The sequence below is a fragment of the Dipodomys merriami genome, unplaced genomic scaffold (genome assembly GCF_024711535.1).
Source record: "Dipodomys merriami isolate MVZ:Mamm:240054 unplaced genomic scaffold, mDipMer1.0.p SCAF_34, whole genome shotgun sequence".
Taxonomy (NCBI): domain Eukaryota; kingdom Metazoa; phylum Chordata; class Mammalia; order Rodentia; family Heteromyidae; genus Dipodomys; species Dipodomys merriami.
The window spans coordinates 7,924,419-7,934,929 of record NW_027204937.1 but is presented as its reverse complement, the minus strand read 5'-3'; positions in this window follow the sequence as shown (position 1 = coordinate 7,934,929).

Sequence of the window (10,511 nt, the reverse complement as noted above, 5' to 3'; positions counted from 1 at the left end):
CCACATTCTCCTGGGCTGCTTCCTTGTCTACCATCCATATTTATGCCTTACTTTACTCACAATTACTTAGCTCCTTATTGTTGAATCTAATAGAACATCTCTCTGATCTTATTTTACTTGACCTCTCAACCATTTGTGACACTGCTGACCAAGCTCTTCATGACAAATTCTCCATTGAGTTTCCTACCATAGTTTCCCTCCTATGTCTCAGAGTGCTTCATTCATCTCAAGTGTCTGCTGATGTCTCTTCCTACTTACCCTTTCCCTGCTGGTCTTCCTTGGGATTCTAGGTGGGTCTCTTTTCCTACTTCATATGTTTATCTGTAATCACCACATTTTTTTTTCTTTTATTTTTTTGGGTCCGTTCATGGGGCCTGAACTCTGGGCCTGGGCACTGTCCCTCAGCTCTTCAGCTCAAGGCTAGCGCTCTACCACTTGAGCCACAGCACCACTTCCAGTTTTCTGGTGGTTTATTGGAGATAAGAGTCTCACAACTTTCCTGCCCACGCTGGCTTTGAACCGCAATCCTCAGATCTCAGCCTCCAGAGTTGGAATCAGTAGAAAGTTAACAAAGTCTACAAGAATTTAGTTCTAATTGAGAATATAAAATCCTCAATTATCCTGGAAGGTTCTGGGAAAATAGTTTGCTCATTTTTACTGTTCAGATAGGGTTTAGTCAGGGACAGGCATGGAGCTGGTACTCAGAGTGCTTACTGTGTAATCCGGTTTAATCTGGAGGGCAGGGAAGGGCAATTGCTTCAACAGTGACAGTATATAATGAGTGAGTGAGTGAATCAGTCAGCGAGCAAACTGTGACAGCAAAGCTTAAGGGAGGCACAAAGGCTAGGTGGCTAGGACATCAGGTATCTTAGCATGAATAGTTTAGTTTTGGATTGCTGAATTAATGAGATGCTCACTAGGCAGGTGGGTATGTGTCCAGCATAGATACAATGTGGGGATTTTGAGTGTCATCAGGGTAATAAGATAGTGGTCAAAACCATGAGATAAAAAATGTGGTGATTGGGGCTGGGAAGGTGGCTCAGTGGTAGAGCGCTTGCCTTGCATGCCTGAGGCCCTGGGTTCGATTCCTCAGCACCACATAAGCAAAAAGAAAAAAAAAAAAGAAATGTCACTCTAAATCCCTGTTAACTGTCACCTTAGTCATTGGTTAACTAATATCTGCTAACATCTTGGTTTTAAATTAATCCCTTGGTTATCAGCTAACATCTGAGTAGTTAATATTTGATCATCTACTAATACCTTAATTATTTCCTAATACCTTGCTTAGAAGCCACATACATTATTCATTAGGTTAACTCCTAGCACGTAATGCCTTAATTATTAATCAGTATTTTAGTTACTTGCTTAAATCTTATTACTGATACCGTAGCAATCTGCCATTAGTGTAGAGTACGATAGTTCTCCCTTACTCTCAGGAGTTCCAAGATCTCTAGTGGACCCCTGAAACTGAAGATAGTACAGAGCCCATATATAATGAGGGTTTTTTTCCTATGTAGATATACTTATGCCAAAGTTTAATTATGAATTAAGCATAGTTTGAGATTGATATTAATAGATAATAAAATAATAAAATAGAACCATCGTACCAGCATGTTGTAATTAGAGTTATCCCCTTTTTTTCTCAACTATTATTGGACAAATAGCACATAGATCATGCGTACAGTAGACAAAGGATGATTCACATCTGGGCAGGATGAACCAGGATTGCTGAAAATTGCCTCCTGCCATTCAGAACAGCAATTTAAACCTTATGGATTAGCACGGCGCCGGTGGCTCAGGCCTGTAAGCCTAGCTACTCAGGAGGCTGAGATCTGAGGATCACGGTTCAAAGCCAGCCCAGGCAGGAAAGTCCGTAAAACTCTTATCTCCAATAAATCACCAGAAAACTGGAAGTGGTGCTGGAGCTCGTCATAGAACACTAGCCTTGAGCACTGAGGGGCAGCGCTCAGGCCCAGAGTTCAGGCCCCACAACCAACAAGAAAAAGAAAAAAGACTACTTTAGACCATTAGTTAGGAGTTTGGGGGCTAATCCATTGATGGCCGTAGATATGATAAAGGTCTCTGTCCTTTGCTGAGCTCTCCTTTGACTTCTAGAGCTCTCTTTCAATGTCACCTGTCCCCAGGTAATTATTTGCACCTCCATTAGGTTGGAGGGTGAAGGAAGGAAGACGGGACTATGAGGGGAGACCCTGGAACATGCTAGTTAGAAGGGACCTTCACTCAACACATACTTCTTGAACACTGCTTGGGTTCTAAAGGCACCTCAGTGAACAAAGCAGGCATGTTCCCAGCTGCATGGCACTTAGAGAACAGTAGGACAGACAGACATTATGCAAATAGTTATACCAATTTATTTATTTATTTTTTTTGCCAGTCCTGGGGTTTGAGTTCAGGGCCTGGGCACTGTCCTTGAGCCTCTCTGTGCTCAAGGCAAGTGCTCTACTACTTGAGCTCCAGCACCACTTACGGCTTTTTCTGTTTATGTGGTACTGAGGCATTGAACCCAGGGCTTCATGCTTGCTAGGCAAGCACTCTACCACTAAGCCACATTCCCAGCCCCAGTTATCTTATAATTACAATTATGGTAAGCACCAAGAAGAACAGGGAGCCATGCACATGGATACAAGTGGCACTTCACCTATTCCAAGGTTTAGAGAACATTTCCTGGAAGAATGACATTAAAGCTTCTCAGCTAAATTTTTTTTTAATTAAAATTTTAGGGCTGGGAAGGTGGCTCAGTGGTAGAGTGCTTGCTTTGCCTGCATGAGGCCCTGGGTTTGATTCTTCAGCACCACATAAGCAGAAAAAGCTGAAAGTGGTGTTGTAGCTCAAGTGGTAGAGCGCTAGCCTTGAGCTGAAGAGCTGAGGGACAGCGCCCAGGTCCAGATTTCAGGCCCCACGACTGGCAAAAAACAAAAAACAAAAAACAAAAAAAAAACCATTAAAAGAATTCAACTGGGAGAAAGGGCAAGGAGGTTCTAAGCAGATAGAGTAGCTTGGGCAAGAGCCCTGAGGAAAGATGTTTGATATGATAAAGCCAATGCTATTTGAAGCCAAATGTTAAGAAGGGCTGGAGGAGCAGAGAGGGGTTGGGGTGGAGGGCAGTTGATGTATATAGTCTTATGATCTAAGTGAGAAATGATAGTGACTTGATTCAGCACACAGAGCCTGTCTTCTGTAGGTGTGGGAGGCACTTCTTTATAGACTGAAACTTGAAGGCCATCAGTAAACTTTGGAGCATTGGTAGGGCAAAAGGAGTGTGCTCTAGTGGCTGCCTGGAGAACAGGTCATTACTGAGACACCTGTGGGAACAGGCAGGTCTAAACTCCTGAGCTCCAGTGGGCCAGCCTGAGAATTGCTGGAGGAGAAGGTCAAGATCTGAATCCCTATAAATCACTTGATTTTACACATTCCTGGGTCCCACTAAGTGATTATATTGCAGTTGGTCTAAAGGCCACATTTTATGATATACTGTCTTGGGCATAATTTTTAAAGATACTATATATATATATATATATATATATATATATACTATTAAAAAATACAGCTTCCTCTCCTCCCTATGTCTCCTTTAGTCCCTACATCTTAGCCTTTGCCTTTGGTTTCAACCACTTCATGTTGGAATACAAATGTAGCTGCTTCTACAGGGACATAGAGTAAACACTGCCATTTAGTATGAGAAAAAATTAGAAGTTTATGACCATCCTTTGTGAAACACAGACCTTCACTCATCTATGAATTCCCTGGGAGCTCAGCCTGAGGGTTCTGATATCCCTAGAATGTGTTATTCGCATGACCAAAGATGGCTGACCATCTGAACCATAATTCCTTTAAGATGGATGTTATATCCTACCATTCAGAACTGGGTCATCTACCCACCCCCAGTTCACTGAACTGTGTGACCATAAGCCTAGATAAAAATTAGGGGCGGGGTGGGGGGAGGATGGGATGGGAAGGGGAAACAAAGGAGGAGGCTACAATGCTTGATAAGAAATGTACTCATTATCTTGCCCATGTAATTGTAACCCCTCTGTACAGTATTTTCACAATAAAAAAAATTAGAGACTCCATTAATATAGAAAAGTGGCATTAAGGGGACAAGGCAGTAGACATATCCACTCCATATCTCTATGTCTTTCTAATCTCTCCCTTCTCCTTCTTTCTGCTGTGTACTAGCTCAAAATGTGCCTATTTGAGACTATTTACTGTGGATTGCTGATAGAGCAGTCAAACTTCTATCTTACAAAATGGTAGAAGCCAAAGAAGATGGCTGAGCTGGAGAGACTAAACTCCCTCCACCAGTCCCATCCATCGTCTTGCAAACTGAATGATGTTCTAAACATACCCAAATATACCACCTGCCTTGCCACTGGGCTTCAACTCCAAACTGCCTGTTGGCACTGTCCCTGAGCTGAGCATTTTTGTTCAAGGGTAACACTCTACCAAATAAGCCAGAGATCTTCTTCTGGCTTTGGGTGGCTTATTGGAAAATGTAGTCTCATGGACTTTCCTGTCTAGGTTGACTGAGATCCTCAGATCTCAGCCTCTTGAGTAGCTAGGATTATAGGTGTGAGACACCAGCATCCAGTTTTGTTTAAATTATTGAGTATGACATGAGCTTTTGCTCCTGTACACTTTCCCAAATGGTAATGCCATCCCAAGATGTGATCCAACCAAAGGAGCCCCTGCCAGAGCTGTACCACCGTGTTTAGACCTTCACCTTCAACTAGAGCAGGGTGCTAATTGTTCATACCTAGAGCCCTAGCTATTCAGAAGGCTATGTGAGAATCATGGTTGGAAGCCAACATGGACAGATAAATCCAAGAGATTCTATCTCCAATCAATCAGTAAAAAGTCAGAAATAGAGACATGGCTCATATGGTACAGTACTAGCAAAAAAAGGCAAGCAAGAATTCTGAAGCTTGAAGTTCAAGACCCAGTACTGGAACAAAAAAAAACAAAATTATAACAAACCATGTAACCTGATGTAACATCTGAATTTCTAAAACTACTATAGGGAAACTCTGGATATAGGTTAGGCACAAGTAATTATTTTTAATAAGACTCCAATTGTTCAGAAAGTATGAGCAAAAATACACAAATGGAGTTCCTTTAAATTAAAAAGATTCTGCACAGCAAAAGAAATAATCAAGACAACCACAGAATGGGAGAAAAATTTCACCTGCTATTCAACAGATAGAAGGATCCAAAATACAGAGTTCAAAAAAATCGAACAGTAAAAGACCCAAGCTAATGTGTATTCTCTTACCAATTAAAAAGCACAGGACTAGCCAGGAGCTGGTGGCTCACGCCTGTAATCCTAGCTACTTAGGAGTCTGAGATCTGAGGATTGTGGTTTGAAGCCAGCCTCAGCAGGAAAGGTGGTCAACTCTTATCTCCAATTAACCACCACAAATCTAGAGGTGGAGCTGTAGCTCAAGTAGTAGAGCAGTAGTCTTAAGCAAGAAAGCTCAGGGATAGAGGCTAGGCCCTGCATTAAAGCTCCAGGATTGGCTCCAAGAACCACACCCCCAAAATAAAATAAAATAAATCATATGAGTTAGGGGCTGGGAATGTGGCTTAGTGGCAAAGTGCTTGCCTAACATGCATGAAGCCCAGGATTTGATTTCTCAGTACCACATAAACAGAAAAAGCTGGGAGTGGCACTGTGACTCATGTGGTAGAGTGCGCGCCTTGAGCAAAAGGAGCTCAGGGTTAGTGCCCAGGCCCTGAGTTCAAGCCCCAGGACTGGCAAAATATTATTATTATTATTATTATTATTATTATTATTATGAGTTAATGGATCCATCTCTAGATCTTGTTCAGACCTTAGTACTACCCCCTCCAAAAAAAAAAAAAAAATCATTGTGCAGAGTGGGTTGATGGGCTTGATCAGAATCTAAAGGAAACTCTTGGCTAAACAGACCCGGGTATTAGTGCTGAGTAAGCTACTAATTTCTGTGTGACATTTTGCTTGTTATATTTCTCAGGGGTACAACTTTCTCTCAGAGTTGTTGGGAGAAACAAATTAATTCTTGTCTGGAAAAGGGTTTCAGAAATTGCTTCCCAAGCTGGGAGCTGGTGGTTCCTGCCTGTAATCCTAGCTGCTCAGGAGGCTGAGGTCTGAGGATCATGGTTTGAAGCCAGCCTGGGCAGGAAAGTCCATGGGGCTCTTATCTCCAATAAACTATTCAAAAAAGGGGGAAGTGGTGCTGTGTCTCAAGTGGTAGAGTGTTTGCCTTGAGCAAAAGAAGCTCAAAGGGGCTGGGAAGGTAGCTCAGTGGTAGAGCGCTTGCCTTGCATGCTTGAGGCCCTGGGTTCGATTCCTCAGCACCACATAAGCAAAAAAGAAAAAAGTCGGAAGTGGCGCTGTGGCTCAAGTGGTAGAGCGCTAGCCTTGAGCTGAAGAGCTGAGGGACAGCACCCAGGCCAAGAGTTCAGGCCCCACGACAGGCCCCCCCCCCAAAAAAAAAGACAGCGCCCAGGCTCAGAGTTCAAGCCCCAGAAACACAGAAGAAGAAGAAGGAGGAGGAGGAGGAGGAGGAGGAGGAGGAGGAGGAGGAGGAGGAGGAGGAGGAGGAGGAGGAGGAGGAGGAGGAGGAGGAGGAGGAGGAGGAGAAATTGTCTCCCAGTTTTGTCAAAAGCTAAATCAGTGCTTCCCCTAAACCCACCCCCCACCCCTTCTGGCTTTTTCTGTGTATGTGGTACTAAGGAATAGATTCCAGGGCTTCATGCATGTTAGGCAAGCACTCTACCACTAAGTCATATTCCAAGCCCATAGATCAGTGTTTTCTTACCCAGCTGATCACTGTGTCTCCAGAAGGTCTTGCACTTTCCCAAAAGATTCTCCTCTTTCATTCTTCAGATAAATAGAGACCAAAGTATACTTTTGTTAGAGCTGCTCTCAATCTGCAAAGATCCACAGCTTAAGGGAAGGATTTTCTGGGAGAATAACAACAATTCCAGTTTTGTTTTTTGAGATGCTAGTGATAGAATTCAGAACATCATGCACACTAGGCCAGTGTCCTATTATTGGGCCACATCACTACCCTCTTTATTTATTTATTTATTTTTTAATTTTTTTTTGGGGGGGGGTCCAGTTGTGGGCCTGAACTCTGGGCCTGGGCGCTGTCTCTCAGCTCTTTAGCTCAAGGCTAGTGCTCTACCACTTGAGGCACAGCGCCACTTCTGGCTTTTTTCCCCCTGCTTATGTGGTGCTGAGGAATCGAACCCAGGGCCTCATGCATGCAAGGCAAGCACTCTACCACTGAGCCACCTTCCCAGCCCTCTTTTTTTAATTTTTTATTTTTTAGATGAAGTCTATATTGCCCAGAATTGGCCATGGACTCCTGGGCTCAAGCAACCTTCCTGTGTCAGGCTGCTAAGTAGGTGGAATTACAGGGACATACCACAACACCCAGGATCCCTCCAGTGTTTATATTTGGCCATAAAGTGACTCTTGAGAACACTACCCTCTCAAAACTCTTCCCTGGTCTCTGCATTTCCTCTTGCACTGCCCTATTATGTGGTGAGCTATCTGGTCCCTCCATCAAATGATATATTTCTCAGACCCAGATCTGACTCTGCCTACAGGCAGACAAGGAACTGGAAACAGAGGGGGGGAAAGCAGGAACTAGATCTAGACTTGAACCAAGATCCCTTAATACCCATAAACCAACCCATACACATCCCACGCAAAAGAGGAGGAATGGGGGGGGGCAGGGCATGCCAAGGTATCACATTAATGATTTCCTGTTCTGTCCACTGCTGTGATGAATGTAGAAAGCTCAGGCCCTGAAGGAGCATGCATGATGTATGATGTCCTTGGCATCTGTCTATCCTTAGGTACATTAGGGAAACCACAGGTAGAAAGCATCTCTGATCGTGTTTCTCTGTTTCTCTGATCCTCCTGAACATACTGCCTTTGTGATGTGGAAACCATTTTTAAATTAAATTCATTTTTTTTTGTTGTTTTCTGTGGGGCGTGAACTTAGGACCTGGGCAACGTCCCTGAGTTTTTTGCTCAAGGTTGGCACTTTACTATTTGAGCCACATCTCCACTTCTGGTTTTTTGGTGGTTAATTGGAGGTAAGAGTCACATGGACTTTCCCGCCCACGCTGGCTTCTTTAGTTTTAAATTATGTGTTTATTATCTGAAAGTCATTGTACAAAGGAGTTACCATTCAACAAATTAGTTTCTGACTATAATGCATCTTGGCTGACGTCAGCCTTTCATCATTCTCCCCTGTTCCTCCCAACACAACTTCTACTTTCAAGTTTCTTAATTTCATAGGCTATGCATTGAGTATTATGGGTACATCCCCCCTGCTTCCTCTCTTCATTTGTCTACCACCCTCCACCTGACCCCTTTACCTTTCAAGTACCAGTTTCCTGGTATTCATTTTGTTGGACTATGAGTTAATTTTTGGTAAGAAATTAACCATTTGAATTTTCCCCTGCAAATACCATATGTCAGCTGAAACATGTGTGTACATTTGCACATAACCCCACTGTTTATTTGTACACTTATAAATTAGTTCTAGCTTCCACACAAGAGAAAATAAGCATCCTTTGTCCCTCTGAGCCTCAGCTCATTTAACATAATTCTTTTCCAGGTCTATCCATTTGTTTGCAAACAATGTATTATCATCTTTCCTAATGGATCAGTGAAATTCCATTGTGTCTATAAGCCATATTTTCTTTTTTTTTTCTTGTTTTTGTTGGTCATGAGGCCTGAACTCTTGGCTTGGGCACTGTCCCTCAGCTCTTCAGCTCAAGGCTAGCGCTTTACCACTTGAGCCACAGCGCCACTTCTGGCTTTTTCTGCTTATGTGGTGCTGAGGAATTGAACCCAGGGTCTCATGCATGCAAGGCAAGCACTCTACTACTGAGCCACCTTCCCAGCCCAAGCCACATTTTTTTGACTGACTCCTGTGTCCACAGGAGGGGCATGTGGACAGGTAAAGATTTTTATTTTATTTTATTTTATTTTTTTGTCGATCATGGGGCTTGAATTCTGGGCCTGGGCGCTGTCCCTCAGCTCTTCAGCTCAAGGCGAGCACACTGTCACTTGAGCCACAGCACCACATCTGGTTTTCTGGTGGTTATATCGGAGATAAGAATTTCTCCCACTTTCCTGCCTGGGCTGGCTTTGAACTGTGATCTTCAGATCTCAGCCTCCTGAGTAGCTAGGATTACAGGCGTGAGACACCAGCACTGGGCTCAGGTAAAGCATTTCTGAATGTGAAGAGGTCTACATGTACTGGCATTGCTGCAGTTGGGGAAAAGAGCTGCTCTCCTGGCAACCCCCAACCACAGTCCCTCCCTTGTCTTTGGCCAATGGCAGGGAGTATGGACACTGTCACTGCGTGAAAGTGCAGGAGGGTACTCTTAGGAGCGGAACACAAAGGTGCCTATGTGCCTCTGATCATGCAGCATAGTACTTATTGAAATGAACTCCAAGAGATGGAAACAAGATTTTTCTTTGTTGCTGTTTTTGTTTTCTTTGCTTTTTGTCTTGTTTGTTCATTTATCCGTCTTTGGGAGTGTAAGGGGAGGGACAAAGGGTGAACAAATGCAACAGTGGTACTCACTAGACACTATGTGGTGGGGATGGGAGGGAAAAACTGGGAGAGAGGGAGGGAAGAAGGGGTGACTGTCCAAAAAGAAGTGTACCCATTACCTGACTTATGTAACTGTAACCGTTCTGTACATCACCTTTATAGTAACAATTTTAAAAAGTAAAAAAGCAGGAGGAGAAAGGCTAGAAATCAGAAAATGAGGACATTTTAAAAGCCTGCTGGGAGGGGGAAAAAAGGAGGGAGGTGTTGCTGTGAGAGCTGTAGGTAGGGGTTCATGGGTTAGACTCAGGGGTTCAGGAATGGGGGGGTGACTTGTGTCTGCTCCTCCGCTCCCTCCTAGATAGATTGGTTTGAAGAAACATCCTTGCTCCCCTGGGCTGTTGTGATGGTGACATCAAGTACTATGTCAATCAGCCCACGTGACCCCACGGTGGGCACGGGGGGCCGGCCACCTGTGGTCTCAGGCACAGCCCAGAACCGCTGTGCGGGTGCTAGCGGCTGGCACAGCACCTGCAAGGCGCGCGCTCGGCGCGGGTGAGCCTCGAACGCCTGCCCTGCCACCCGGGCCATTGTGTCTCTGCTCACCCAGAGCCCCGGTGCACGCATGGGAGGGGGAGCAGTGCCCCACCCAGCGGGCACTCCCCTCCCACCCCTCCCCCGCGCACGCTGAGCTCCCGCGGGGCTTCCCTCCGCCCGGCGCCCCCACCCCGCCCTCCTCCTCCTGGCGCCCGCGCACCTGGCGGCCGCTGGGTCCGAACCCGCGGCGGAGCCCAGCTCTCCCTCACCGTCTCTCTGTCTCTGTCTTCCCCAGGCTGAGCTGGGTCTCCAACAGTCCCTCGAGCGAGCGATCGCCCGAGCCCTCGCGTGTCTGTCTGTCCGTCCGTCCGTCCGGTGTCCCGGCGGGGCGCG